This window comes from Desmodus rotundus, chromosome 2 (assembly GCF_022682495.2).
Source record: "Desmodus rotundus isolate HL8 chromosome 2, HLdesRot8A.1, whole genome shotgun sequence".
NCBI classification, from domain to species: domain Eukaryota; kingdom Metazoa; phylum Chordata; class Mammalia; order Chiroptera; family Phyllostomidae; genus Desmodus; species Desmodus rotundus.
In genome coordinates, this window is record NC_071388.1 from 26,123,368 (window position 1) to 26,151,268 (window position 27,901).

A 27,901-nucleotide genomic window follows, 5' to 3' on the forward strand; every position below is an offset into this window, starting at 1 on the left:
TGGCTGTCATAAAGGAGATAAAAATATGTATTTTTTCTCATTACAAAGATGGGGCTCATTAAGTTCTTGTACCTTGCTATTGTCAAAGTCAAGGAGGAAATAATACTGGGATTCAGACCTGGATTCTCTCACTCCAAGTTGATCCATCACACCACACTGCCTCCTATAGCAATGCTTTCTGAATGCTAAGTATCCAAGAAGTATTTTCTGAATTAGTAAAATCAAGCCTTGTTATCAATAACTTTAAAGTAATATTGGAGCTGCCCAAACTATTTTGAAATGAAGAAATTATTGTCAACCATTTCAGAACCATAAATCTCTTTAAAAAATTATAGCAAAAGGGAAAGATTAAGAAACAATCATTCAGAAAATAAATCTATTTCTTTTTGTTCACGCCCACTACTCTTTTTTCCACTTGCTGTAGATTTAATAAAAAGGGGAAGGCAGCTAGTGGTAATCTAGTTTTTTAAAAAAAATTCTATTTCTTTTTTTTCTTTCTTAAAAATAAAAGAAACAGAAAGAAAATGAACATCCTAATATGAACACTGACCATTCTCACTTTCATTGTTAACATTTTTAAAGAAAAGTTTTCATTTATTATATTTCTCTCTTAATTTGTCCCATCTGGTTAACTAATAACTTATTAACACATCACTCCTCTCTTGCATCAAAGGTCTTCCAGAATAAGATGCTGCTCCATTTTAATAAAAGATGAAGGATTCCGAAACAGAAGCAGCCTTTAACTAACAGACCCATAAATAAGACAGTAGCTGGTGCTATGCAATCCTGACATTGGCACTTGCACTGGAATTGGCCAGAGGTTCTGAACCTGGAGGCCAAAACTTGGGGGGTGGGGTGGGGGACATCTATGAACTCCTTGAAATGTTTGCAAATTTTGCATAAACCGTTTTCTGCATATACTGCAAAGGAACCTATAATGAATATAAGCTAAAAACCAATGTTTCAAGGCCTCATTTCTAAAGCTAAAATTGCCACACTTTCCTCCTTTGTGTCATCTTAAATGCCATCACAATATCAAGTGTATAATAAATGTTGGTTGGTTGCTTAAGTGAGAACAAGAAGCTTCATCTTGTTAAAGATGTTGTAATCAAAAGCGTCAGATTTCTAAAAGCGAGACTCCATGAAATAATCAGAAGAATTTACCTGCCGAGGAGGGTCCAGGTTGAATTCTTGTCTTTGCTTTTCCACAGAATGATCCTGGGTTACTTCTCCTCTCTGAGTTGCTGTTTCTTCATCTGTAAAAGAAACATTTGAATAAACCCAAAGATACCTTCAAATTTAAAACATGTTCCTTGTAAAAGATTATTAAACATATTAAATGGGTGTTCTCCCACAAAATTTTAGAATGTATAATAAATACAAGGCATGATAACCTAGCTTTATTTTAAAAATTATTTTTAGAAAAGTAACAATTTGAGGACACATGGCTAGTGACTTCCCAAAGTACAGTAACGACGATTGTACAGTAAGAAGGTGTCATATTACCATCTATGGCAAGGTTGAGAGGGTGCCCCAGGTGGGACAGAGACAGGAGGCTAAGTGCCCTGCCCCTTGCTTCTATCAGAGCAGCCTGCTTTCAGTCTTGTTTTATATAGTGGGCTTCTGGGTAATATTTTGTTTGTAGAAAATGTTTCTTGATTTAATTAGTCTCTGTTGATATTCATGGAGAAAACAAGAAAAAGATTATGTTAATCACTGAATTAAAAAATCTGTCTTTAAAAAAGCACTGGAAGCAGTCAGAAACCCTAGGGCTTTTTTCTTTGTTATTTATTAGCTTGTCACATTAGGCAAGTCAGATAGTCTCTGAATTTCTGTCCTCAGATATAGAATGATGATAGTATCTTATAAGAGAGTTGTAAGAATTAAATGAAATACCTTTTTGAAAGTGTTTCGGATTAGGGAAGCATTATAGAGATGGTGAGTGGGTCTTTAGTAGGGAGCCCAAGGGCTACGTACTTTCTCCTGACCCTTGTGGCAGTTTTGTCCCCCTGAGTTAAGTCGCAGAAAGTATGCAGTCAAACTGCAGATACACCCAAGTTATGGAGGAGAGTTCTAAAAGACTCGCCAGATTACAGAATGACTAAGGGTAGAACTTCTGAGGAAATACAAAGTCTTCTTCTTTACTTCACCAAGTCAATTATCCAAGGTCAAGATAGGGGGAAATGTGGCCTATGAGCAGTTTAAGTAAAAAAAAAAAAAAAAAAAAAACAACAACTAAGAAAGGAATTTTACTTGACCGCAAGTTCATTATGGGTCATTAATGTTGTGATATGTTGGCAAATAAATAAATAAATAAATAAATAAGCGATCCAGTTATCTTAGTTCATTTGGGTTGTTATAACAAAATACCACAGACTGGGTAGCTTACAAACAACAAAAATTTATTTTTCACATTTCGGGAGACTGGGCAGTCCAAGATCAAATTGCCAGCATGGGCATTCTGGGGAGAGCCCTCTTCCTGGTTGGTAGCCAGCACCTTCTTGCTGTGTCCTCACATGGTGGAAGGGGCAAGGGATATCCCTGGAGCCTCTTTCAGAAGATCACTAGTCCTGTTTATGAAGGCTCCACCTCCCAGCACCTTTGGAGTTAGGATTCAACATATGAATTTTAGGGGGATATATTCAGACCACAGCACCAACATTATATGTTTATAGAAGTACTGTTCTATAGATGAGAGAAGGGGGCTACAGCTCTTGGCTTTGATTAGCATCCTTCTTCTAGCTGTTGAAGGCTGCCTCCATCAGGCTGAGCCCATCCCTAGGGAGCTAGATGGAGAAAGTCTGGAAGGTTTCCAACGGGAAATGTTGACAGAAGATTTTGGGGGCGGAATGTGTCATGGAGGTTTTGAAAAACCGAAAAGGCTTTAAACGGTATTATAAGCTGTTGTAGAGGGGAAGGTTTGGAATTGTTTCGTTTTCAGTGGGGACCTCAGGAAAAACTTTAAATAATAAGAGCTACCTAAAGGGAAAGAGGTTGCCTGGTTGAAGTAGTGAGAATTCCATTAGGGAAACTGTTAAAGCAGATACTGGCCAATGCCTTCTGAGGGTTGCTTTTATCACAATTATTATTTGTTCTCTTATTTGCTAGGGTCGACTGAGCATAAATGGATCAAGAGGCTTTAGCTAGAAACAATGATGAAGATTTATTCAAGGGTCTTAAGAGTTTGCTAACTAGAAACACGGCTAGGTAAACCTAGAACTGTTCTGAAGAAAAAGAAAAGTTGTAAGTTCTTGCTGTGAAAGTCACATCCTTGAGAGTAGTCAGTCTTGATTCTCAGCCCTTGTATTGGTGCAGGGCGGTTATCAGCCAAAGGTCGGGTGGAGAGGATGATACACACCAGGTGGGCAGGTCATGTAAACATTTTTCCCCTAAATCCTCTAGGGGCTGTTACAGAGTTATCTTACAGGGTTGATATATGCACAGCTCCAGCTCCAGGCACAACTGGAAGGTTCAAAGGTTTAAGTCCCCAGGCTAGTTAAAGCAAGAATAAAATTGTTTTTCAAGCCTTAACCTACTTGATTTTAACAATTTAGCAGCTTGGTCATAGAGACTCCGTTTTATTTCTTCACTCTATTCATCACTACGTGAATTTTATTTCCTCTCCTTCTAAGAGATGCCTTTTGGGTGATTCTGTTGTGCCCTTCAGAGATGTGTGATGAAGGAAGCTAAAATGGCGACTCCCTTTGGTCTGGAAGAAAGAATTTGCCCCAAAGGCCATGGGGTACCATATTACCTGTTTTGTGTTTTCATCAGTGTTCGTTTGCTGCTAAATGGAGGAAACTGGTAGAAAAACAATTTTGTCTTATATTATAAACTAATTTTTCTGTTCATCAAAAGTAGAACTAGGCCAACCTGATTGATTTTTTCTTGTTTAAAGTTTTAGGCAATGGAACATCCTATTGAAAATGTAAGGGCCAAGCTCTCCCTGTGGAGCAGATAAAGCCTTAAGGAATAAAAAGAGTTGGTAACTGAAGTATTAGGGTCAGTTGCATATTCTTTCTATGTCTGTTTTTTTCTATCAATAAAGTGACAATAAGCTAATTTTACTTAAAAATTACCTTTCAGTGGGTAAATAAAAGAGAAGCAGTTTATTATCCTCACAAGATAAAAAACATGATATTTCCCCCATGGTTGGGGGAGAGGTAAGTGAATTCCCTCTGAGAGAAGTAGAAGGAAGTGTTAACACCACTGGGTTTGCATAGGCTGGTCACAGGTTGGCATTCCGTCCCATTTAGTAGGTAATAAGTAACTAACTGCATATAAGGAAGTGGTATGATAGTTCTGACTCCAGGTCTTACACAAAAAGAGGGTTACTAGATTGTCAAAAGAAACAAAGATAATGGAACACTCTTAGGTTTACATAAGACTGGACTTCAAATAAAGTTTTATTTTCACTTTCTTTCTCCTTCTGCATCCGTGAACACTTACGGGACGGAGATGAGCTGGCACTCCGACTGTCTGTGGGGATGTGGGTGTGAGAGCTGCGGAGGCGCTGCACCGCTCCAGAAGAGGTGCTCTGCATGTGCCATCTTGAACTTTTTCCCTCTTTTCTCCTTCTAGTCTTTTTAATTTTATTGTTCAATATCCTAATTTTATTCATTTCCAGATTCTCTTTTTAATCTTTTCAAGGATCTTGAACTCAAAGTGATAACTTTAGCTTGAAATTCCTAATAGACAACCTTTGATCTTATAATAGAGCTGAAAGGGCAGGGATGCAATGTTTGAAGAGCCTACTGTCACCAAGGAAACTGCTATTCTACATCAGTAATAATAGATATTTATTGAGCAACTCTCAGAACTTTGCCAGCCACTTTATATGTATTACCTAATGGAGTTTATGTAACAACACTGTAATGGGGGCGCTATTTCTATGCCCACTTTACAAATGAGGAGACTGAGGCACTGGGAAATTTAAAAACTGATCCAAAGTCTGACAGCTAATGTACAACACACACTCTTAATTTCTCTGCCAGACTGCTGCTCTATGCAAAGAGCTCTGATCATAATCTGGCAAAGCATCCATCCATCAGTCTGTCCACTCATCCAATCAAATAGTCAACAAGCATGTACTAGGAGCATAAACTATGAATAAGACTGACAGGCACTCTCCTCGGGCCACTTTCTAGAGAGGAGGAGAGACAGTTATGCAAGCATCTGCACACAGTGTGGTAAGTGCTGTAACATCCCTTACTTAGCACTTACTTATATGACTGGGGAGCCTAGTGCGCTGGGGCATAGAGACTGTTCATAGCAGCACAATTTACAATAGCCAAGTACTGGAAGCAACCTAAGTGCCCATCAGCAAATGAGTGGATCAAAAAATTATGGTACATTTACACAATGGAATTCTATGCAGCAGAGAGAAAGAAGGAGCTTCTTATACCCTTTGCAATGGCATGGATGGAACTGGAGAGCATTATGCTAAGTGAAATAAGCCAGGCGGTGAGGGACAAATACCATATGATCTCACCTTTAACTGGAACATAATCAACAAAAGAAAAAACCAAACAAAATATAACCAGAGACATGGAAATTAAGAACATTGTAACAATAGCCAGAGGTGAGTGGGGAGGGGATAGTAGGGAGAGGGGTTTACAGGAGCTACTATAAAGGACACAAGGACAAAATCTAGCAGGAGGGTAGAGGTGGGGGAGGAAGGTGGGACTGGCTGGGGTGGGGTGGAGGGATGGGGAGAAAATGCAGACAATTGTAACTGAATAAAAATAAATTAATTAATTTAAAAAATAATAAAAAAAAAGAAAGAGACTAACCCAGTCTGGAAGGGGGTGTTAAGACAGCAGGTCAGAGTTCTCATCCTCATCACTGTGTGCTTCAACTATTTTGTAGCAAAAGGCATACAATGTAACCTCTAGAAAGACAGGTCTTTGAAGCAAGGTCCTCCTCTGTGTTGCCCCCTCAAGGACTCCCACATCATGGCTGCTCAATTAAAATGTGTTGAATAAATGAAAATTCTAATGCTCCTTAATAACTCCACTATTACAGGGTGTCTTTTAACTTATTTCTAATGACTCAGAACATTCTTCTTCTTTTTTAAAAATTGGTTTGAAAGAGAGAGAGAGAGATCAATGCGTTGTTCCATTTGTTTAGGGAAATCATTGGGTGCTTCTTGTATGTGCCCTGACCAGGGATCAAACCTACAACTTTGCTGTATCAGGACAGCTACCCCACCAGGGCTCTGATATTCTTAAATGCTTCTTCTGTAAGCCTGAAATAAATATTACCTTTTGACTTAAAAAAATCAAGTCAGTGCTCCCTTTTAAGCCATTTTCTAAAAGCTCTATTCCAGGAAAGCTGCCACACCCATTATATTTGACTAGAACAATGTGTCCTCAAAGATCTTTTTTTTTTTTTTTTTTTTTTTTTAGCATATTTTAAAGATTTATTAGTACAACTATCAGGACTTTATTCCCTTTTATTGTCAAAGAATATTGGATTGTATGGGTATGCTATATTTTGTTTCTTCATCATTTGATGGACATACAAGTAGTTCCCACCTGTCCATAAAGGATATGTTCCAAGTTCACCAGTGGATGCCTTAAACTGCTGATAGTACATACCCCTGTGTATACTGATTTTTCCTATGCATACATAACTATGATAAAGTCTAATCTATCAGTTAGGCATAGAGATTAACAATAATAACTAATAATAAAATAGAACAACTATACGGTAACAAATGTTAATAAATGTGCTCTCTTTTTTCTCTCTCAAAACACATGAAAACTGATCTGATAACAGAGATGGCTACAAAGTGACTAACGGGTGGGTAGCATATACACTGTAGATGCATGGGAGAAAGGGATGATTCACATACCAGGTGGGAAAAAGTGGGACACAGAGAGATTTCTTTCTTTTTTTTTTTATCATTTTTTTTAAATATATTTATTGATTATGCTATTACAGTTGTCCCATTCCCCCCCCACTCCACTCCATCCTGCCCAACCCCCTCCCTCCCACATTCCCCCCCCATAGTTCATGTCCATGCTTCATACTTATAAGTTCTTTGGCTTCTACATTTCCTACACTATTTTTACCCTCCCCCTGTCTATTTTCCACCTATCATCTATGCTACTTATTCTCTGTACCTTTACCCCCCTCTCCCCCTCCCACTCCCTTATTGACAACCCTCATGTTCTAGTTGTTTGCCTAGTTTGCTCTGTCCTCAAAGATCTTTTAAAACAGGTGCCCTGACTAGGGATTCTGGGGCAGCCTGGGAGAGTGGAGGCTCTGGTTGCTTTTCCCCTTCTTCTTTGCCAGTTAATCTGTGGGGTTCCATTCTGTAGTGATGAAAGATTCCTTTTCTCGTCACCTTTGCAGGATGGCTTGGAAGTTTTTCTTCACCTCAACCTCTTTCTTCCCTACTTTTTCACTCTTCAAATGGTGTTAATTTTGGGCAAGTGGTTCTTAATTATTTACTACACAATTCTCTGGCAGACTACAAGAATCCAAGGCAAAGCAAGAAAGGCCAACAGGAAACCAAAAGCCCAGGCTAATGATTTCCCTCAACAAGAAATTTTGTTATCATAAGGCGGTGTTTTATTTAGGTTGTAGCTCTTGGCTGTAGAGCAGGTATTACATTTATATCTTCCTTGTGCCAGCTTGAAATGTGTTGGGGCTAATGTAAATTTTCCTTAGTGAGAAACAATAAATCCAAGATAGCAAAGTAATGTTGATGTGGGGAGAACCAAAGCTCCTAAGGGGAGGAGTTACCTTGGAGCTGGTAATCCTTACGGCCTGTCCCAGTGGCCAGGTTTGTGCGCCGTCTTTACACGATCTAATCACGTAATTTGGCTTTCTAGCCTGATGCCACAGTTGAAAACTGTACTTCATTTGCTTCCCTGCTTAGTTTTTCCCCAGAGTCTTAGCTCCTTCTCATATGCTATATGATTTACTTATAATTATTATATTTTATGTTTTAGATGTTTGACCTCCCCTCTACAATTTAAGCTCCCACAAGAGCAGGACTTTTTGCCTGTTTTGTTTATTTACCCAGGGCCTAGAATCATCGTGGTAAAGGGTAGATGCACAATAAGTATCTGTTGAATAAATGAATTATTAATCCTAATTAAAGCAATATTAATAAATAATAGCTATGATCAAGTTTTTCCTAGATGTGTTTAATTTATAGACAACAGTTAGTCACTTAAAATTATTTTATAGAAATCTTCTAATTGGACAAAATATGATGGTCACAGGACCATCAACAGGAATTGCCGGTCAAAACCCACCCAGAACCCATGTCCATCAGCATGGTATCCTCTCTTACACATAGTCGTGGAAAGAAAAGCCTGTGCTGGTGGGAATGCAAAAGCTCGAGGCTCCCTGATGCAGATAGACTTCCTTGAATCCCTAAAGCTAAGGGTAAGGTTTGGCTCATTGTCCTTGCAACTGGTCCTGGCAACAAGTTCAGGTGTTGCTTACCACCCCCATGAAACTCAGTCACTAATTTTATATTCCTATTTTTGGACAAAGCATTCTCATCCCATTCCCAAATTCTTAGTGCAGGATCAGACAGTTCATCAGAACTCAAAACATAAAAGACAAATAGAGGAGTATATTAATTATTTGAGAGTTTTTCTTGTACTTGACATTGTTGTAATCACAGGAGATGCTTCCCAGCAATGACATGTCAGCATGCTCTGAGGACCATTAGCGGCTGCTCCAGTTCTTCCTTTTTCCAAGACTCCTATCTCCAGGGCCAATCTAGTGGAAGTGAAATCGGGCTAATCTGAGTGTCAGATAACCTCCCTCTCTCATCCAGTGTGACCTCTCTCAACAACTGTCCTGAAGAATTGAGAAAGGACTAGACTTAATTTAGAGGCGGAAGAAACAACTGGCCTCACTGGGCTTAGATTAATATTATGAGTGAGTGAGTCCAAAAAGATGAGGCATGGCAAGCAAATTCTCTATAGGACTATACTAGTGACATTTGACTTTTATTTTATTTTGTTGTATTTTATTTGATTTTTTATTCTTTATTCTATTACAGTTGTTCCAGCTTTTCCCCCTTTGCTCTTCTCCATCCAGTCACACAGAAGAAAGCTTGAGCAGGTATGTAAATATATGCAAATCACATAGCTGTGTAACTTCTGTGCTACACTTAATTATTTCATGTATTTCAATGTGACCCTTGGCAAAAAGCCTTATATAAACTGTTGGTCTAGTGGTACATGGGGATTCATGAACTTCAAGTTATAAACCCAACTGTTTTTGAAAATACCTGGTATAATTTATAAAAACACAGCTTTATTGAGATATAATTCATATACCACAGAATTCACCCATTTTAAGTACATGAGTTAGTGGCTTTTAGTATACTCACAGTTATGCAGCCATCACCAGTCAATTTTAGACCATTTTCATCACCAGAAAAAGACACCTCACACTCTTTAGCGGTCACTCCCCATTCTTCCCCACTCTACCCCCATTCCATCCACATGCAAACATGGATTTACTTTCTGTCTCTCTGGGTTTGCCTGTTGTGGACATGTTACATGCATGGAGTCATATAATATGTGGTCTTTCACTTTGCATAATCTTTTCAATCTTTATCCATGATGCAGCATGTATCAGCACTTCATTCCTTTTTACTGTTGAATACTACTCCGTTGTTCCATTCCACATCACATTTTATCTGTCCACTCATCAGTCAGTGGACACTCAGGTGTTTTCACTTTCTGGCTATTATGAGTAACGCTGCTGTGAACATTTGTGTACGAGTTCTTGTGTGGACATAGGTTTTCAGTTCTCTTGGGTATCTATATCTACATCTATATCTATATATCTGTATCTGTATCTATATCTATGTCTATATCTATATATCTACATCTATATCTACATATCTGTATCTGTATCTATATCTATATATCTGTATCTATATCTATATATCTATATATCTATATCTATGTCTATCTAGAAGTGAAGTGGCTGTGTCCTATGGGACCTCTATATTCAACGCTTTTGAGGAACTACCAAACTATTTTCCATAGCAACTCAACATTTTATATTCCTATCAGCCATATATGATGGCTCAAATTCTTCCACCTCCTCTCCAACAATTGTTATTTTTTTATTATAGCCATTTGGTTGTTTTGAAATGATATCTTGTGGTTTTGATCTTCATTTTCCTAAAAAGTAATGATAGTAGGCACATTTGCATGTGTTGATTAGACATCTGTACATCTCCTTTGAAGAAACTCTATTTCTAGAGAAATGTCTAAAATCCCTTGCTCATTTTTAAATGGGTTATTTGTCTATTAGTTATTGAGTTTTCCTTCATTTGCCTTAAGAATGAGGGATGGTTGGAAGAAGACAGCCTTAGCCCTCTCACCTGCTCTTGACTAGAATAGAGTTTCTGCATCACAAAGCTGGGGTGGGTGAGATGCTTGTGGCCTGCTTTTCCCAGAATCACGTTTTGTGTGCCACAGCCCTACACTGGGATTAAGTTTGAGAGGGACCCCCCTGTTCTTAGCTGTGCCTACTAGAAGTGGAGTACTATCATGCCCACCTGGAGGAGGGCAAGGAAGTACACTGTCTTGAATACATTTTCTTCATCTGTTGCATTTTCTCAGGACAGTATCTAGAGACTGAATATTGTTTATCTGTAATTTTCACCAGTTATTGTGTTGCTAAACAGTGGGTTCATGTAGCTCCTCATACCACCATTCTGGAGGTTTAGTCCCATTTGGATAATTTTTAATGAAGATTTTGCATCTTGTATACTTGGTGGTAAAAGAGTTTATGCTGACGCATTAGATATAGGGTTAGAAAGAACAATTGTTACAAAGGTATTTGCAAATTCACAAACAGTGGGTTAAGAAAACTCATTGAAGTTGATGACTGGTTGACTTTCAAGGTCATATCCAATGAAATTCTAGACTGCCCATGCATTTGGTTTGACAAACCATTTGTAATTGTTATTAAATAGTTGTATAGAAATATTTGAATAATGAGTGTGACTGCATTTCATATGAGAATTTGTTGTTACTCTAGTAATCAATGTACAAAGCCATCACAACCATTGAAACAGTGCTCACGATGATGATATTTTAAAAAGTGTAGGAATAATTACAATGTGGAAATCAAGTCATTAATACCTCATTAGTTTTAGGCAATAACCTAAAAAGTTCACAAGCAAAACTGACCATGTATTTCTTAATTTTTTGTTTCATTCAAAAGAACTACTGAGCCACGAAGTCTTTTAGAAAAACAACTGTCCCAACTTCTCTGATGCATTTATTTGTAGCGTTAGGGTAAAAATTTACATTTAACAGTTATTCAAAATCTTTATCTGGTCATGGGCTGAGCTCATATGTTAATTGCCAACCAGTTGAATACCACTGTAGCTGCAACAACCTAGAATCTCTGCTCATACCTACCTATCCATTCCTCTCTCCCCCATGGCAAAGTTAACTATACCTCTCTTTTGGGGATTAGAGGTTTGGTTTCTTACAAATGATCATTTAAACAATTTTGAGAAAATATATACTGCTTAATTATGAGAAAATGTTAAAATGTATTCCTTGAAAATTTGTCACTCTTGGGGCAGTTGACTTGTGTGCATTATTGTCTGAAGTAGCTTATGGGCAAAAAGTATTATACTATATAAGACTATGAAATTAGATAAAGAGGAATACATTAAGAATGAAACCAAATAGCTCCCCAAGATATTTCTCTGAATAGTTATTACTGAACTACAAAAAGATAAGTCTTGAAAGTCATTTACAAAGTAATTTTTTTTTGGCTTGGAAAGTTACTATAATAAAGTTTAGTTTCCGATGAGTTTCTAACATAAAGGCAAATGGAAAAACCCATTCAATTCTTAAAATTTTAATGCAGTTAAATAATAGACTGATAAATTACATTAAAGCTCGACATTATTTTCCCCTATAAAGGCAGAAATTGTATCCTACCAAAACTACGTTTCAAGCAGGTACTTTAGGAGATGCTTACCTCCTGGCTGGGTGTATCTCTCTGCGGCTTAGGTGAGCACCAACGCTTTGGCGCCTCTCCAGACGCTGTGAGCTCCCGCTGCGCTGGCAGCTTCGGAGCTTCTCAGAGTTGGGTGTTCGGCCGTCCGTCCGCACTATTGCCAAAACTCCAATTCTGCCAGACTGATTACGGCGATTAATTATTCACAAAAGGAAAACACTCCCACGCAAACTTGTGTCCAACTGCACTGCTCCAGTGACTTCTTCCAGAAGAGAATGCCGACTGCACCACTCCCCTCCCCCTTTGCTCTATGGTCCCAACTTCCCACGCGCTACCACTCAGTCCTGGACGATCAGGCTTGTCCTCGGAGGAATGCAGCCCAGCGACTTCTACATTTTTAAATCTGTTTCTCTGCGGCTGGTTAGCACTTCTCCCCGATCAGCCTTTCAGGAGAGGGCGCTTTCCGAATGCTGGGGAAGCCGGGGCTCTGACAGCAAACGGGGAGGCTAAGGCGTCGCTGTCACCTCCGGCTGCTGCAGTAAAACCCAGAGCGCGGCGGGGATGGGGAGGAGGGGGTAGGGAGGCGCCCTACCCCCCAGCTTCGGGCTGGGAGCCCCGACACTACCAAAGGAGCACGTCCTTTGGTGGGGGTGGGGCAGATAAACTGGAGGCGCAAGGTGGAAGCTTTGGGGCTTTAGCCTATCAGCCGACGTTAACCTGCCTGGGCATCTGTCCGCAGACTTGGGCAAGGGGGCGAAACCCTGCGGATACCGAGCAGGGCTGTGGAGTGAAAGTCAGCAGCAGGCTGCGAAGTGAGCCCAGGGCTCCAGGCCGGGCAGCAGTCTGCTGAGCAGGTATCCTACTGCATTTTTGGTTAAAAACAGAAGAGAGCAAATCCTTGTAGCGCTGGTAGCTAGCCCCCACACCCCGGCCCCATCCCTCCATCCTGCCACCTTTCTTCCGCCCAGGGCTGGGAGCTTAATCGTTGAAAAGCTGGACTCCCCCGGTAGACAGATGGAAGGATCGTGCCCAGGGAACTTGTGTGTGCTCACTCAGAAGTGGAGAGAATTAATCTGGGCTCGGACTGCAGCTAGAAGGCAAATTGGGAAAAGAGTGCTGGGAGGTGGCGCGGTGATGCAGACACTGCACCCGGTTACCCCGGCTCAGCTCCCCAGCGGGCGTGCTCAGCACTCGCGCTCAATTATCTTCCTGAGGAGGTGCAGACTCGAAGATCATCTATCCCTGAAATCCGCAACCGGAGCACCATCGATCCCTTCCCTACCGAGGGAGGCAGAGTGCTTAGATTTAACGCCTTGGCTGCTTGCTGAGAGCGCAGAGGCCCTTCAGGCTCTCAACCCTGAATATCTCCTTAGCCCAGATTCCTGCCCAAGATCCAGGTGTGCTCAGGGGCTAAATCCTCTTTTGGGCCACATCCCACAGCCCCCACTGCCTAAGGAGGAGGCACAGGACTTGCTTGGCCATGGCTGAAGAGGGTAAAGCGTGAATTTTAGCTATTGGCAGATTTCTGCTAATTTCACAACATTCTTCAAGCAGGCTCCAAGCTGCTGGTGCTAGTAGAGGGAGACTCACGTTATTGGGCTGGGGTTTCTCCATCACAAGGGAGGGTGTCTCCAAAGGATGCTGAAGGTGGTTGGGGCCAGGGACGGGAACCAATAGAAACTGAGCACCTTGGAGCTGGTGTTGGCAGTTTTCCATCTTTATCTTTTCCTTCTCTTGTATCTAAATATTAACAACCAATGCTAGTATTTTAAAAATTTCTTTATCGCTTTTTGTTGTTCACATTCCTTATCTCATGGCTTCTCCTGACAAACCTGGTAATGTTGGCAGGGCAAGGGTGATCGCCCCCACTCTTGGGGAGATGAGGAACTGAAAACCTGAAAGTGACTTGTCCAGGGTCACAAAACCCGTTTTGTAGTAGGGCCAATACTGTTTACACTAATTTGTAGGTCTCATCCACTATCGAGTTTCTCACTTGATTGGGACATGCGCCCCCCACCCCCCATGTGATTGTACACTTGTGGAAGTATAGAAACAAGCCTAACTTCCTGACAAAGGTTTGTGAAATGGATATGAGACCTTGCAATTACTCCAACTGGAGGTTGGGAGAAACTGGTACAGATGGCAGAAGTATCCAAATGATCAAACTAATCTTAAATGAGAATATGTAATACAACCATACACAGATACACCTTTATGTATACCTTTGTACCCCCAAATGGAGAATAGATGCTTTTTCTATACATATGTAGAACATCCTCAAAATTTAACTAGATCACCAAATAAAGATGAACACATTTTAAAAGGCAGAAATCATAAAGACTATATCATCTATGAAAACGCAATAAGGATAAAGTTAACAACAAAAATTTCCTCTGATATACAATTGGAAATTTTTAAATCCTTTAAATCTAGATTAAAGAGAAGCACAAATGGAAAATTACAAATCTTTACTTTTATGCTGGCACAAAATATTATTACTTTCCCAGATTAGAACTTTTTGTACAATTCAATAGAATTCCAAAAGTATTTGAAGGGATTGTCATACATTAATGAAGTTTACATAAGGTAGTCTTCACTGAGTCACCAGTCACCTATGTACCTTCGGCTAAACCAGCTAACCTCTCCAGAAGTATATCATAGTTAAGTCAGGTACTTGGATAAATTCCTGGAATGCATTAGTCAATGAAAGGAATCAATATCAATTTACCTCTGCCTAGCTTAAGCAAAGCCCATTAGTAATCTTATATTTACCTTATTTTCTCAGAATAAGTGGGTAATTCTGTTTTTATGTGAAATGGAAAACACTTTTCCCCTTTCTGTTACATTGTTAAAGAGATGAAACTGGTATCCTCCATTAGTATCAGTTCTTTTCTTTTGGTTTCCCTCTATTGATGTAGAATTTTACTTTCTTCATTCCCTAGAACTGTTGGGGTAAAAACGAAACAAACCAAGAAAATTATATGACTTGGATCTGTGAACTCTGTCAAGCTTCAAAATAATAATAATAATAATAATAATAATAATAATAATAAAGATATCAATGATAATAATGACTATTTTTTATCAAACTACTACCACCAAGGTTTCCTTAAATCATCTCTTTTTCTCCATACAAGTAGGAGTTTTTGGCAAGATGGACACTTTTATCTAGTTTTATAGACAGTAGACCAAGAATCACAGACAATGTAACTCTTTCTGAGGTGACACAACTGAGAACTGGACAGCAAAACCAGAACCCTGTACTCTGTCGACTTGCTTTAAACAACTTCTCCATGACTTCTCATAAATCATTTTTCTGAGAGAAGGTGGGTACGTTGTCCTGATTAAGAGAGCAGATGTAGAGTCAGACTTCTGTATTTAAATCTCAACTTGACCACTTAACCTGTGAATTTAAGTTGTGAATGAGGACAACTTACTTAAACCTCCCTAAAAGCCTCAGTTTCCTCATCTGCCATAATGGATAATAAACGTTGAATTATTTAAGTTAATGGCCCAGAGTAAAATATCCCATAAGTGTAAACTACTTTTGTTGTGAGTGTTCAGTGAGATTATAATGCATGTAAAGTGTTAACCTTAAAATTAAAAAAAAAAAACAACCCAAAGTGAGAGGAAATCAAGCATTTTTTTTATGGCCAAAGAATTGCAATTCTGGGCAGCACTGATTTAGGCAGAAACCTAAATTGTGTTCCAACGATGGGGAGAAAGCAGGGGGGTTTTATGAGAAAGGGAAGGGAAATAATTTTATAAATAGAAGAAAAGAACTTCTCTTGGTGGTAATAAGCTAAATTATTTGCTAGCTATACATGGCTGTTTACTGATTCTAAAGAATGTCTTTAATTTGAGTCCTTGTAGTCATGATGTCTGTTTTCCTATTAACTCTACGGACAGTTGTTTGGAATACGGTGTTGCTTTGGCCCGGTGTAAAGGTTGTTTTGCCCAGTTTAAACGTTCTAAAGCATCAAGGAGTGAGTGGGCTGTGCAAGGCAGTTCCTCTGCAAGGGCGGCTCCAACTCCGTTTGGAAAAGGCTCTCTTTATTCAACTTTTCACAGCAGTTAGCTCAGTGTCTGGCCCTTAGAAACAGCTTAATACATCTATTTTACTTTTTAAAATGTTTTATTTTTATAACATATATAGTTTTAAACTAGTCTTTTAGGAATATGATTAGTTTCTCCTTCCTCCCTCCTTCTACCCATCATTTTCTTTCTCATCGTCTCCCTCCCTATCTCCTCTCCTTCCCTTTTTTTTTTTTTTTGTGCCAAGTACCTATGGCTTACTCAGTTGTATTTTCTATGAAACTTTTTTTTTCAGGAAGATAATTGTTTACCATAATATTCCAGAGCAATATAAAACATACTTTTATTCAGTATCACTTATTCAGAGACAGAACTCTTTACTTCCTCCATGTCTTTAAAGACTTTTGCTAAAATAGTAGTTAGTAAAAAATAGAAATGTTTGAGTTATGCAAGTAGACATTAGCTTAGAGATAAAAACTTCCTATTTAATGAGAGACAGATTAATAGATTAGTAAATTGAAGATAACAACAAAACTCTAAATATTTGAAATACAGATGGGTTTAAAGTGGCTGGCTGTATTAGTCAGCATTCTTCAGAGAAACAGAATATGTGTGTGTGTGTGTGTGTGTGTATACACACACACATATATATACACACATACATATATTCTATGGGGAGAGATAGAGATAGAAATACAGAGGTAGATGTAAGGGATTGGCTCACTAGATTATGGAGGCCAAGAAGTCCCAAGATCTGCAGTTAGCAAGCTGGTGACCCAGGAGAACCATTGGTATAAATTCCATTCTAAAAGCTGGCAAGCCAGAGACTCAAAAAGAATTGATTTTTCAGTTCTAGAGTAAAGACAGGAAAAGACTGACATCCAGGTCAATATTCAGGCAGGAAGAGTTACCTCTCATTCAGAGTTTTTGTTCTATCTGAGTCTTTAACTGGATGAGGCCCACCCACATCCGGGAGGGTAATCTGCTTACTCAGTCTACTGATGCCAATGTCAAGCTCATCAGAAATGCCTTTACAGACACACAATAATGTTCGGACAAATTTCTGTGTTCCCCATGGCCCAGTCAAATTGTCATATAAAAGAGATTATCACTGTGGCCAAATATTTTGAATGAACCAACTGTTTTACTTTGGATTTTAATATGTAACTGCATATCCACCCAGACCAAAGTTCCTTTGTCTGTCTTTGCTACAGGATTCATTGCTTCTTTTCAGGCCTTTGATAAGCAACAATCTTCTCAGACTTCTATTCTTATCCTTAATTAGTCGGAGTAAAACTCTTCAGCTATAATGAATGCTATGTAATGAGAAAGGGACTTTGATCCCATTATTGACTGTTGTCCACTAAGGTTTCACCAACTTCCACAAAACAATTTTCTGTGCTCTTATATACTATGAAAATTCACGGCTGCTCTAGCATTGTGACGTTTTTCTGTGGAACATTTGTCGTTCATTGTAGAGGTATTACTTTAATTATTGTCAAATTAAACTTTTGGGTCAGGGTTGCTATGAAGGATAAAAAGAACAAACCAGAAGTAAGAAAATAAGGCAAGAAGAAAATTCAGATGTCAGGAGTAAACAACAGGAAAAGAAGCTTATGGAAACATGGCAACCAGAAATGCAGCCCCGGTCCTCCTGGTGTAGTGTGCCCCAGTCTTCAGCATCCGATCTGGTGACCTGTATTTGAAATTGATAGACAGCTTTATGGGAGGCCAGAAGGGCTCTTTGAAGCATCTCACAAAGCACGTAATATTCACTGTTCACCTCCTTCTTAGTAGGACTGACTTTTAAAAATCAGGCAGATCACAAAATGTCTTGTCTGTGTGAATTAAAACAGGAACTCACCACAAATAATGGCCAAAAGTTTATATTGATCTCCATCTTTTTATTTTTTAAATGGCTGTCACACTTTTCTACTTTCCATTATTTAAACAGCATTATTAAGATATAACTCACATACCATGCAATTTATTCATTTATAAGTTACAGTTCAGTGATTTTCATTGTACTCACAGGGTTGTATAAATATCATCGCTATGTAATTCCAGAATATTTTCATGATCTCCCTGCCCCACCAAAATCCCATAATTTTATAAGCAGTCACTTCCCATTCTCTTACCCTCACCTCCAGACCTAGGCAACCACTTATTAACTTTCTGTCTCTACAGATTTGCCTATTCTGGACATTTCATATAAATGAAATCATATGATCTTCGTGACAAGTTTCTTTTGTTTAGCATAATATTTTCAACATTTATTCATGTAGTGCGTGTCAGTTATTCATTTCTTTTAATTGCTGAATAATACTCTATTGTGTGGCTATAGCACATTTTAAAAATATTTTATATTTTTATTTTTAAAGACTTTTTAATTTATTATTTTTTAGAGAGGGTAATGGAGGGAGAAAGAGAGGGAAAGAAACATCAATGTGTGGTTGCCTCTCACGTGCCCTGTACTGGGGACCTGGCCTGCAGCCCAGGCATGTGCTCTAGACTGGGAATCAAACTGGGGACCCTTTGATTTGCAGGCTGGCACTCCACCACTGAGCCACACCAGCCAGGGCTATACCACATTTTATTTATTCCTTTATCATTTGATGAACATTTGGGTCATTTCCACTGTGGGGTTATTAAGAACAGTGCTGTTATTTATGTACACCTCTTTGTGTGGGCATATGTTTGCATTTCTCTTGAGTGAATGGCGAGGTCATATGATAACTATGTTTAACTTTTTGGAGTACAGCCAAACTATTTTGCAAAGTGGGTGCACTATTTTACATTGCCACCAGTAATGGATGAGGATTCCAATTTCTTCGTATCTTGGCCTACCCTTGTTTTTGTGATTTTAGTCATTCTAATGGATATGAAGTGGTATCTCACAGTGGTTTTGATTTACATTTTTCTAGTGAGTTAACATTGATTTATGTTTTTCAGTGAAACCATTGCTAAGCAAAGGTCTTGAGGCTTTACTCTTACATTTTCTTCTAAAAGTTTTAGATTTCACATTTAGGTGTATGATTCATTTCTAGTGAATCAATGGGCATCTTTTCATGTGTTCATTGTTACTTCTATATCTTTGAGGAAATGTCTACTCCATTTCTTTGCCCATTTTTTAATTGGGTTATAATTTGTTGTTGTGTTCTAAGAGTTCTTTAAGTATTCTCTCTCTATATCCCTTGTCAGATATGAATATTGATTTGCAAACATTTTCTCCTAATCCTATGGTTTGTGTCTTCACTTTCTTTATGGTCTTTGAAACAAAAGTTTTTAATAAATTTTAACAAAGTCTAATTCATCTCTTTTTTCTTTGGTCTCTTGTGCTTTTCTTGTTATATGTAAGAAACCATTGCTAAACAAAGGTCATGAGGGTTTACTCTCACATTTTCTTCTAAAAGTTTTATATTTCACATTTAGGTGTATGATTCATTTTGACTTAATTTTTGTTCATGGCATGAGGTAGGTGCCCAAATTCATTCTTTTGCACATGGATATCATATTGTCCCAGCACCATTTGTTGAAAGACTGTTCTTTTTCCTTTGAATTGTCTTAGCACCCTTGCCAAAATCAATTGGCCATTTTTATGGACTGAATATTTGTGTCCCCAGCTTCACATGCTGAAATCTAATCCCCATTGTGATGGATTACCAGTGGTATTTGGAATTGGGACCTTTGGGGGGTAATTAGGTCAGGAGGATGGAACCCTCATGAATGAGATTAATATCCTTGTAAGAAGAGGCCAGAGAGTTAGGTTTCTCTCTTTCTACCTGATGAGAATGTAACAAGTCCACAGTCTGCAACCTGGAAGAAGGCTCTCACCAGACCTCAACCATATTGGCATCCTGATTTTGGACTTTTAGCCTCAAGAACTGTGAGAAATAAATTTCTGGTTTTTATAAGCCATCTAATTTATAGTGTTTTGTTATAGCAGCCCAATATTACTATCGTATGTAAGGGATTATTTCTGGACACTCACTTCTATTCCACTCTCCAGTAAATCTAGCCATATGCCATACCATACTGTTCTGATTACTATAGTTTTACAGCTTTTCTAATTTTGTTCTGTTCTTTGAAGATTGTTTTCACTATTCAGGATCCTTGCATTTTCATATGCATTTTAGAATTAGTTTGTCAATTTCTGTGAAAAAGGCAGCTGAAATTTTGATAGGGATTTTTATCCATTTCTACAGATTGAGTCTGTAGATCAATTTGGTAAATATGTAGTATTAATTGTTTTAAGTCTTCTGATTCATAAACATAGGCTATATTTCTATTTATTTATCTCTTTAATTTTTCAACAATGCTTTGTAGTTTTCAGTGTGCAAGTCTTACATTTCTTTGGTTAAACACTTTTTCTAAACCCCAAATATGAATAAAGCTCAGCAATGTCTAGGGACTATGTCTTGATCAACCTTTCATCCTTCCTTCCTTCCTTCCTTAGTGTCTTGAATTTTGGTTGGTAACACCTGTGCTTATTAAAGCAAATTGAGAAAATACCTTTTATATCTATGGAAAGTTTATGATATTATTTTCTTTTTACTATAGCATCTCATTAAGAAAATAGAAAAAGTACTAACTCCATTTAATAATAAGAAAGTTAATTGACAGATAACATATTGAGGCTAAGAAGGTTAAATTAGCATGGTCAAAGATGCTCAGTCTATGTCAAATGTAAAATTAGAGCACAATTAAACATTTCATTCTAGTATTGTATTAATTCTAAAAGCTTTTAAGCCAAGAAGCAAATGGAGAAAATCAAGACAAAAATGAATGGCACTAAGTGATTTTTATTGAATTACATTAAAAATGTATATTGTCATATCATCTACCTCCTTTAGGGCTAAAAGGAGGGTTTCACTCAGGAAATATGTTTCTTTCATAAACTCGTAAGTTAGCAAAGAGTTTGGAAAAGCCATTTGTGGTTATCCCTATGCCACATTTCAGTGGCTCGTTGATGTGAAGGTACAAGAATCTCAGCCTAAAGTTAAAGTCTGACTACCAGAGATGGAGTTAAAGATGTATCAAACCTTCTAGACTCTATTTTCCACTTATGTTTCAAAGGTAGGGATCTTTTCTACAAGGCGATACCTCCTAGAATGTTGCCTCTACTTCAGGCTTAGAACTGAACATCCAGTAAAGCATTTGGTTGAGCATCTGGTAGAGAAGCTTGTGATGGGATGAAACCAGTGTGAAATCACTGTAATTGAAAGGGGAGAAGGAAATGGGTGTGTAACATTTACTGAGAACACTTATCAACCAGAAGACATTGTCAAGGTCAGGAGACCAGATGCACCAAGAGGAGAGTGCTAGACCTGGGTAGTAGATATTTCTGATTACAGAATTCTCATTAGAAACTGGAAAGGAAGACCACTGAGAGTTCCTTGATGATGAAAACAGGAGCTTAAGGTGCTTTAACAAGTGCTTTAAGACAATGCCTTTTATTTAGGGTACCAGACATGGTGGCCCAGAAGACACCACTTTGGTTGACTGATGCCTTTCAGGTCTGAAATGGAAGAATGATGATGGCTGCCTGAGCCTGAGATGAAGAAACTTTCCATTAAAAGTTGTTAAAAAATGACATAATAGTCCAGGAAGTATTTCCCAAGGAAGCCAGGTCAACATCTGTGATAATGGAGTACTTTTTTACCTATAGGACCATGTAAATAGAGGGAAAGGGGGCTTCTGAAATGGGAGTGAAACACAAAAGAACCTGCAGATGAAGCTGTGAGTGGCGCTGCTCTCAACCACACTTCTTTATTTTATCAGTTGTCTGAGAGTCACACCAATGAATATAAAGGAGAGGTCAATATTTAATGGAGGCCCTAAAATAAGACCATTGGACTAGGTGAGTGTGTATTTGTCATTCCACTATCTGCAAATCATTCTAGAGGTCCACGTAATTTGTAATTTTGCTGAGCCACAAGCTTGACTTCTGAATTTCAGATTGGAATGAAAGAGCAAATTGCTTAGTTAGAAAATGACCTAGCTAGTGAAAAAGAGGTGATCTTTAAAACATTGTATTTTTTGTTTGTTTTGGTTTTGTTTTTTAATTTGCCAGCAACTCTGGTAAAAATAGGTAGTAGATAGTATGAATATTTACAGTAACATATGTGAAATATTTGGGTTTTTCTTCAAGTTAACCTTATCTTTCATTAACATAGATAATGGAGTTTATATGGAGGAGACAGAACAGTTTCACATTTCTTTTTAGGAGTTTTTTAGAGCTTACAAACATTAGGATACTTTTGTCATGAAGCTGCATTTCCATAGTAAGTATCCAGGTCTAATTAAGGAGGAAATTAAATAAAAATGGGAAGACTTCATTTATTCATCTTAGTGTCAAGTAGGCTCAGAGTTTCTTAGAAAGAAAAGAATCAGATTATTGTTGTTGCTAAGGAAAGTAGAGATATAATTTTGAGTAATGGGTTACCTACATATTTCCCTCAGATTGTTGTGTGAACAATAAATGATCAGTTCTAGATCGTAAAGGTGGAAACACTATTTTTACTACAGTGGCTTTTGGGTGCAACACCTTGCTGTGAAGGGTGTACTCAGAAGTCTCTTTGGATGTCTTTGGAAACTGCAAATCCAAACATAAGTCCTTCTAAGGACCCAGGATATTTCAGGTCCCAGGAGAACAGAGCCAGAGTGGGACTCATTGCTTTTAGCAATAAGGGATCTGATTTTGAGGAACAAATAACAGAACTGTGAATCTGGACCCATGGTAGGGCCTGATGGTGGCTCTGAAGCTGCTAGGAGTCTTGGAGCACAAGTTTTTGCTCTTTGAGTTATACAAGCGGGGCAAGTCGTCTCAGTCAGCAATATGTTAACATTTGTGTCCTCCCTGTTGAGGCTTTTGGCTCTGAGACTCTCTCTAAGTTTAGAAACTGCAGAGGCAAGAAGTTACTATCCTTTCCCCATCAGCCGCCCTCCCCATAGACATTTTAGGGATGAACAAATGAATAAATGCTAAGCCCTCCTTTTTACTTTGAAATCAGTAATAAAAAAGGAAGGAACAATTAAGAGTAGAGCAATAACTGAAACAAAATGAGCATTTGGAATTTCCTTTTATTTTTGAAAAATGTCTTATATTAAGACACAGTATTGTTTTTTCTTTTCTGCTTCAGGTTTTTATTCTTTATACTGAAACAATGTACTAGTTTGAGTTCACTATATTTCAGTGATGTTACATTTTATTTGCGCCAAATCCTCTATACTGAGATTTTACTTTCACCATGCCTTTTACTTATTTTTTAAATTAATTAATTTTTTAACTCAATGATTGGCTTTGCACGTGGTCCCGCATTCCCATGCACACCCTCCCGCAGTGTGTGCGCCTTTCCCAGGTCTGCAGAAACCCGCTTTTCATGAATCCATCTTAACATTTCCTTTCATGGAGGCTCAGAACAAGATTTTCTGGTCTTAGCAGATTTCAAGACAATTTTAGTAGTAATTATAAAAATTTGAAGTTTTAAACACGACTGGAGCTCATTAAAAAAGTAAAGTGGAGGGAATCTCAAGGGAGAGCTATAACATTTTCCAATCAAGGACTATAAAGTTGAAAACTTTAGATTTTTTCTCTTTCTTTTCTTTTTTCTTTTTGCTCAAAACACATAGACAGACAACAGTGTGGTGAGCACCAGCGGGATGGAGGGGTCGAGGGAAGTAGGAGAGAGTAAAGGGGGGTAAATGGAGACGGCAGGAGGCTGGACTTGGGGTGGTGGCCACATGATACAGTATACAGATGATGTGTTGTAGCATTGCACACCTGAAACCTGTATAATTTTATTAACCAGTGGCACTCCAATAAATTCAATTAAAAAACCATTTAGAATGCATTTGGTTGCATGTTGTGAGGTAATATATAATGGATAGTCAATTATGCTAATACTGTTTGTTAAACAGTTCATTCTTTCCTAATGATTTAAAATGACATTTTTATTAGGTGTTATATTCTTCTTATACCTATGTCTGTTGCTTGACTTTATTCCACGTCACTGATTTACCTTTACCTTTTTATTTTTTTGGATCCAGGTGTGTACTATTTTATTAATCATATTTCTTGTTTTATGATATCCTGTCACCATTGGTTTATGAATTACCTGGCTTCTTTTATTTAGTGGGTTTGACAATTTAATAAACACCTGCAAATTCAAAGAAAAAAGAAAAGAAAAGAAAAAAGGAAAGAAAAGAGAAGGAAAAGAAAGAAAGCTTCAATTCTGCATCATGGCTTCTATGGGAGAGAGAGGGAGGAAGAGAGTGGGAAAATGTCAATGGAGTTGTTGAAAGGTAATTAGGAAGAGATGTAAGTAGGCAGTTTTCCCCTGAATGAAAACTGAATGAAAAGAGGAATTAAAAGAGGCTCAACTAGGGAGAGAGACAGGATAGAGAATGAGAGATGGGAGGGAAGATTTAGTGGCAAATGCAAATCGGGTGACATGTGTTTTAACCATCCTGGTAAGCAATACAGTTTTATTTGTGCCCTCCTGTAATTAGGGGAGGTTTTTGACCTTCTGAACCTCCAGTGAAAGATGAAATGACCATCCTTACCCTCCCTGTATCCCCTTAAAATATTACTTGCAGCTCTTATAGTTGAATTTTTGTTTGTTTGTTTGTTTTTGATATAATTAACATTCTTTGCAATGCCTGTCCTCTACAGCTATATCAAATAGTATTCCTGACTTGACTGGGAAATATCTTTTCTACTCTTATCTACTAAAGCCAATACTTATTTTCTCCAAGTCTAGTTATTTAATACACGTGCAAGGCAAATTTAACACAAAAGTTGCCTAAATGGTTTTCTGTAGGTTTAGCTATCTGGATGTTTAGATTACATGACTATTGGAAAGTTCATGCTTATCGATGTGATAAATAAGGTGATGTTTGTAAAGGAGTCTTTCCCATGGCCGCGCACCTTAGCAGTGCTCAGCAGTTATTATCGGGTGGGCCAAATAGTTTGAATAGTTTTTTCCATAAAATAAGAGACGCATTTTTCATTTTCACCAAGACCTTTATTGATTTGGATATTTTGAGTACGTCAGCTATCTTCTGCCTGGTATAACATTGATTGTTCTCAATTAATGTCTTGATTTGATCGCTATCAACTTCAACTGGTCCACCCGACCTTGGAGCATCCTCCAGTGAGAAATCTCCAGCATGAAACTTTGCAAACCACTTCTGACGTGTTTGATCAATCACAGCACCTTCTCCACACACTGCACAAATCTTTTATTTTTTTAGTTTCAGTTGTGTTCTTACCTTTCTTGAAACAATAAAGCATAATATGCTGGAAATGTTGTGTATTTTCTTTTATCTTCAATATTAAAACAGCTACACAAAAATTCACCAATTTTGATAATTTTTTTAAATACATGCTGATATGATGGCTGTCACAATACAATCTAACAAAATTGTTTTGAATGAAGATAAAGACAACTAAGCACTACTAGAGCCATCTTTCAGAAAAAAAAACCAAAGGAACATTTTAGCCAACCCAATAGTTTTCTTCCTTAAAGGTGGATTGATAATGGAAGTTTTTTTTAAGTGGCAGAATTATAATCTAGGATTAAATGGGTTAACTAAGGCTCTAATGTTCATTCTGAGTAGATGTTATGTTCATTTATAAATAGAGCCTTGCTAAGATCCAACTAAAATTAAAATTTCAAAAAGTTCACACGCGCATACACACACATATATAATTTTTCTCCTCTTGAAGTCAGAGATAACTTTTTAGAATCACTTGCTCAGAGGCCTCCTGCCTTCTTTCCTTCTAGCTCCTGCCCCGACCCTGGGAGCTGGGTACCTGGAATGCCATCTTTGCCAAGGATATTCTTCATCCCACCTTTGTATGCCAAGCCCAGCCTACTCCCATCAGGGAGCCCATTCAAACAGCTCAAGGAAAAGGCAGGTCAGGGGGCTGCCTTGAGAGTCCAGGAGAATTGCAACACACAGGAACTGAGCCCCTGTGGGGATTGTCTCCCACCCCCAGCTTCTCTCTGCACATGCCAGTGACCTGTTCCCTCTCTGAATTACTCTGTTTGTGAGCTGACCAAAGCCAGTGTGTTCAGCCAGATAAGTAAGTTATTCAGGTGTCCAAACATGGCAAACACCAACAGTTAGAGGTGGTTGAGCACTATGTATTCTCCTACCCTTGTGGTCAGAACAGTGAAAGTGATCTGTGCACCCTGGCTGGTGTGGCTCAGTGGATTGAGCACTGGCCTGCAAACCAAAGGGTTGCCAGTTCGATTCCCAGTCTAGGGCACATGCCTGGGTTGTGGGCCAGGTCCCCAGTAGGGGGCATGCAAGAGGCAGCCATACATTGATGTTTCTATCCCTTTCTTTCTCCCTCCCTCCCCCTCTCTCTAAAAATAAAAATAAATAAAATCTTTAAAAAAGAACAAAAAGAAAGTGAGCTTACTTTCTGCATACATTCTGCCACGTGCAAGACACTTAAGTCAAGCATCAGTTTTTTCCCCAATGATTTCTTGCTTCTCTATTCACTTAAATTCTTTTTCTGCCCATCTCTTCCCACTCTCTTCCCCTTTGGCAACCATAAGCTTGTTCTTTATACCTATGGGTCTGTTTCTCTTTTGTTTTGTTTGTTCATTTTTGTCTTTGTAGATCCTACATATAAGTAAAATCATACAGTATGATTTATCTACTGTATGATTTATTTCACTTAGCATAGTACCCTTTAGGTCCATCCATGTTGTGGCAAATGGCAAGATTTCACTCTTTTTATTGCTGAGTAATATTCTGTTGTATATATGTCCCACATCTTCTTCATCCATTTGTCTATTTGTGGACACCTGGATTGCTTCCATATTTTGTCTATTGTAAGTAATGTTGCGATGAACATAGAGGTGCATATAGCTTTTCAAATTAGTCTTTGTTTACTTGGGATAAATACCCAGAAGTGGGATTTCTGGGTCATATGGCAGCTCTATTTTTACAACACGAACATTTAATTTAAGGTTTCATATTTGCATCTAGAGCTTAATACCTTTTTAGTTTCCTCTTTTTTGAAATGTCCTTTTGGTATCACTAGCAAGTATTTTAGGTATAAGATTCAGTCCCTTCTAACCTGAAGCCAAAACTTGTGTCATTGCAACTTCATGGGAATTTCAGTAATAGAACAAGTCATTTAGGTTTATTCTGGAAAGTTTCAAAATGTCTCAATAACCATGAATACCAAAGATGGTCTCATTCATTCATTCATTTATCCAATGAACACTTATTGAGCGCCTATGCCCTGATGTGCCCACGCTGGCATACAGTGGTGACAAACACAGGCTGACTTCCTCCCTTCATGGAGCTTTTACGTTTGTGATGGTAAATTCATTGAGTAGTCTTGACTCCTTTCCAAGCTGTTTTAGATATTGCCGTTTTCAAAGATTTATTTTAAACAACAACCATATCACATGAAGAATAGGCTGGGGAGCCAGGTAAAATCACTCTGAAGGGCAGGAGTCTTGAAGATCTCTCTCTGTATCTTTTTGAAGACTGTCATATTCATGTCTCCTAAGAATATTGTAGGAAAGATTCTTGCAATATAGGCTGATAGGGAGTTAAGCTGTAAAGATTTCTAAGGCCCCATTCATATCTACAATTTGGTGAATTGGTAACAAACCAACGGGGGTGTCTTTCCAAAATGACCCCAGGAAAACACAGAGACCCCTTTACACAATGCCATGTGACTCTGTGTAGCTGCAGTGAGCTCTGATGAGCTGGCAGGCATGGGCTATGTCTATCACAGTATTGACCCTTGCTCATCCTTTATCATGTCGTGCAATCTGGAGACTAACAGAAGGGTATTGTAGAGCTCTATTGATCTCTGCTTCTCACTGTGACTGGAGCTAGAGACTTGTTAAGCTAAATG

The 27,901-nt window shown here is 38.3% G+C and overlaps 1 protein-coding gene across 1 annotated transcript in view; it reads right to left on the reverse strand.

Annotated features, from left to right (window-relative positions):
* Window positions 1–12,533, reverse strand: part of SPTSSB (serine palmitoyltransferase small subunit B) — a 34,097-nt gene extending 21,564 nt beyond the window's left edge. The window contains exons 1-2 of the mRNA XM_045197594.3: window positions 11,995–12,533; window positions 1,165–1,256 (exon numbers count right to left, since the gene is read on the reverse strand). The gene's annotated coding sequence lies outside the window, so the exon portion shown is untranslated. The remainder of the gene's footprint in view (window positions 1–1,164; window positions 1,257–11,994) is intronic.
* Between the last annotated feature and the right edge of the window lie 15,368 nt (window positions 12,534–27,901).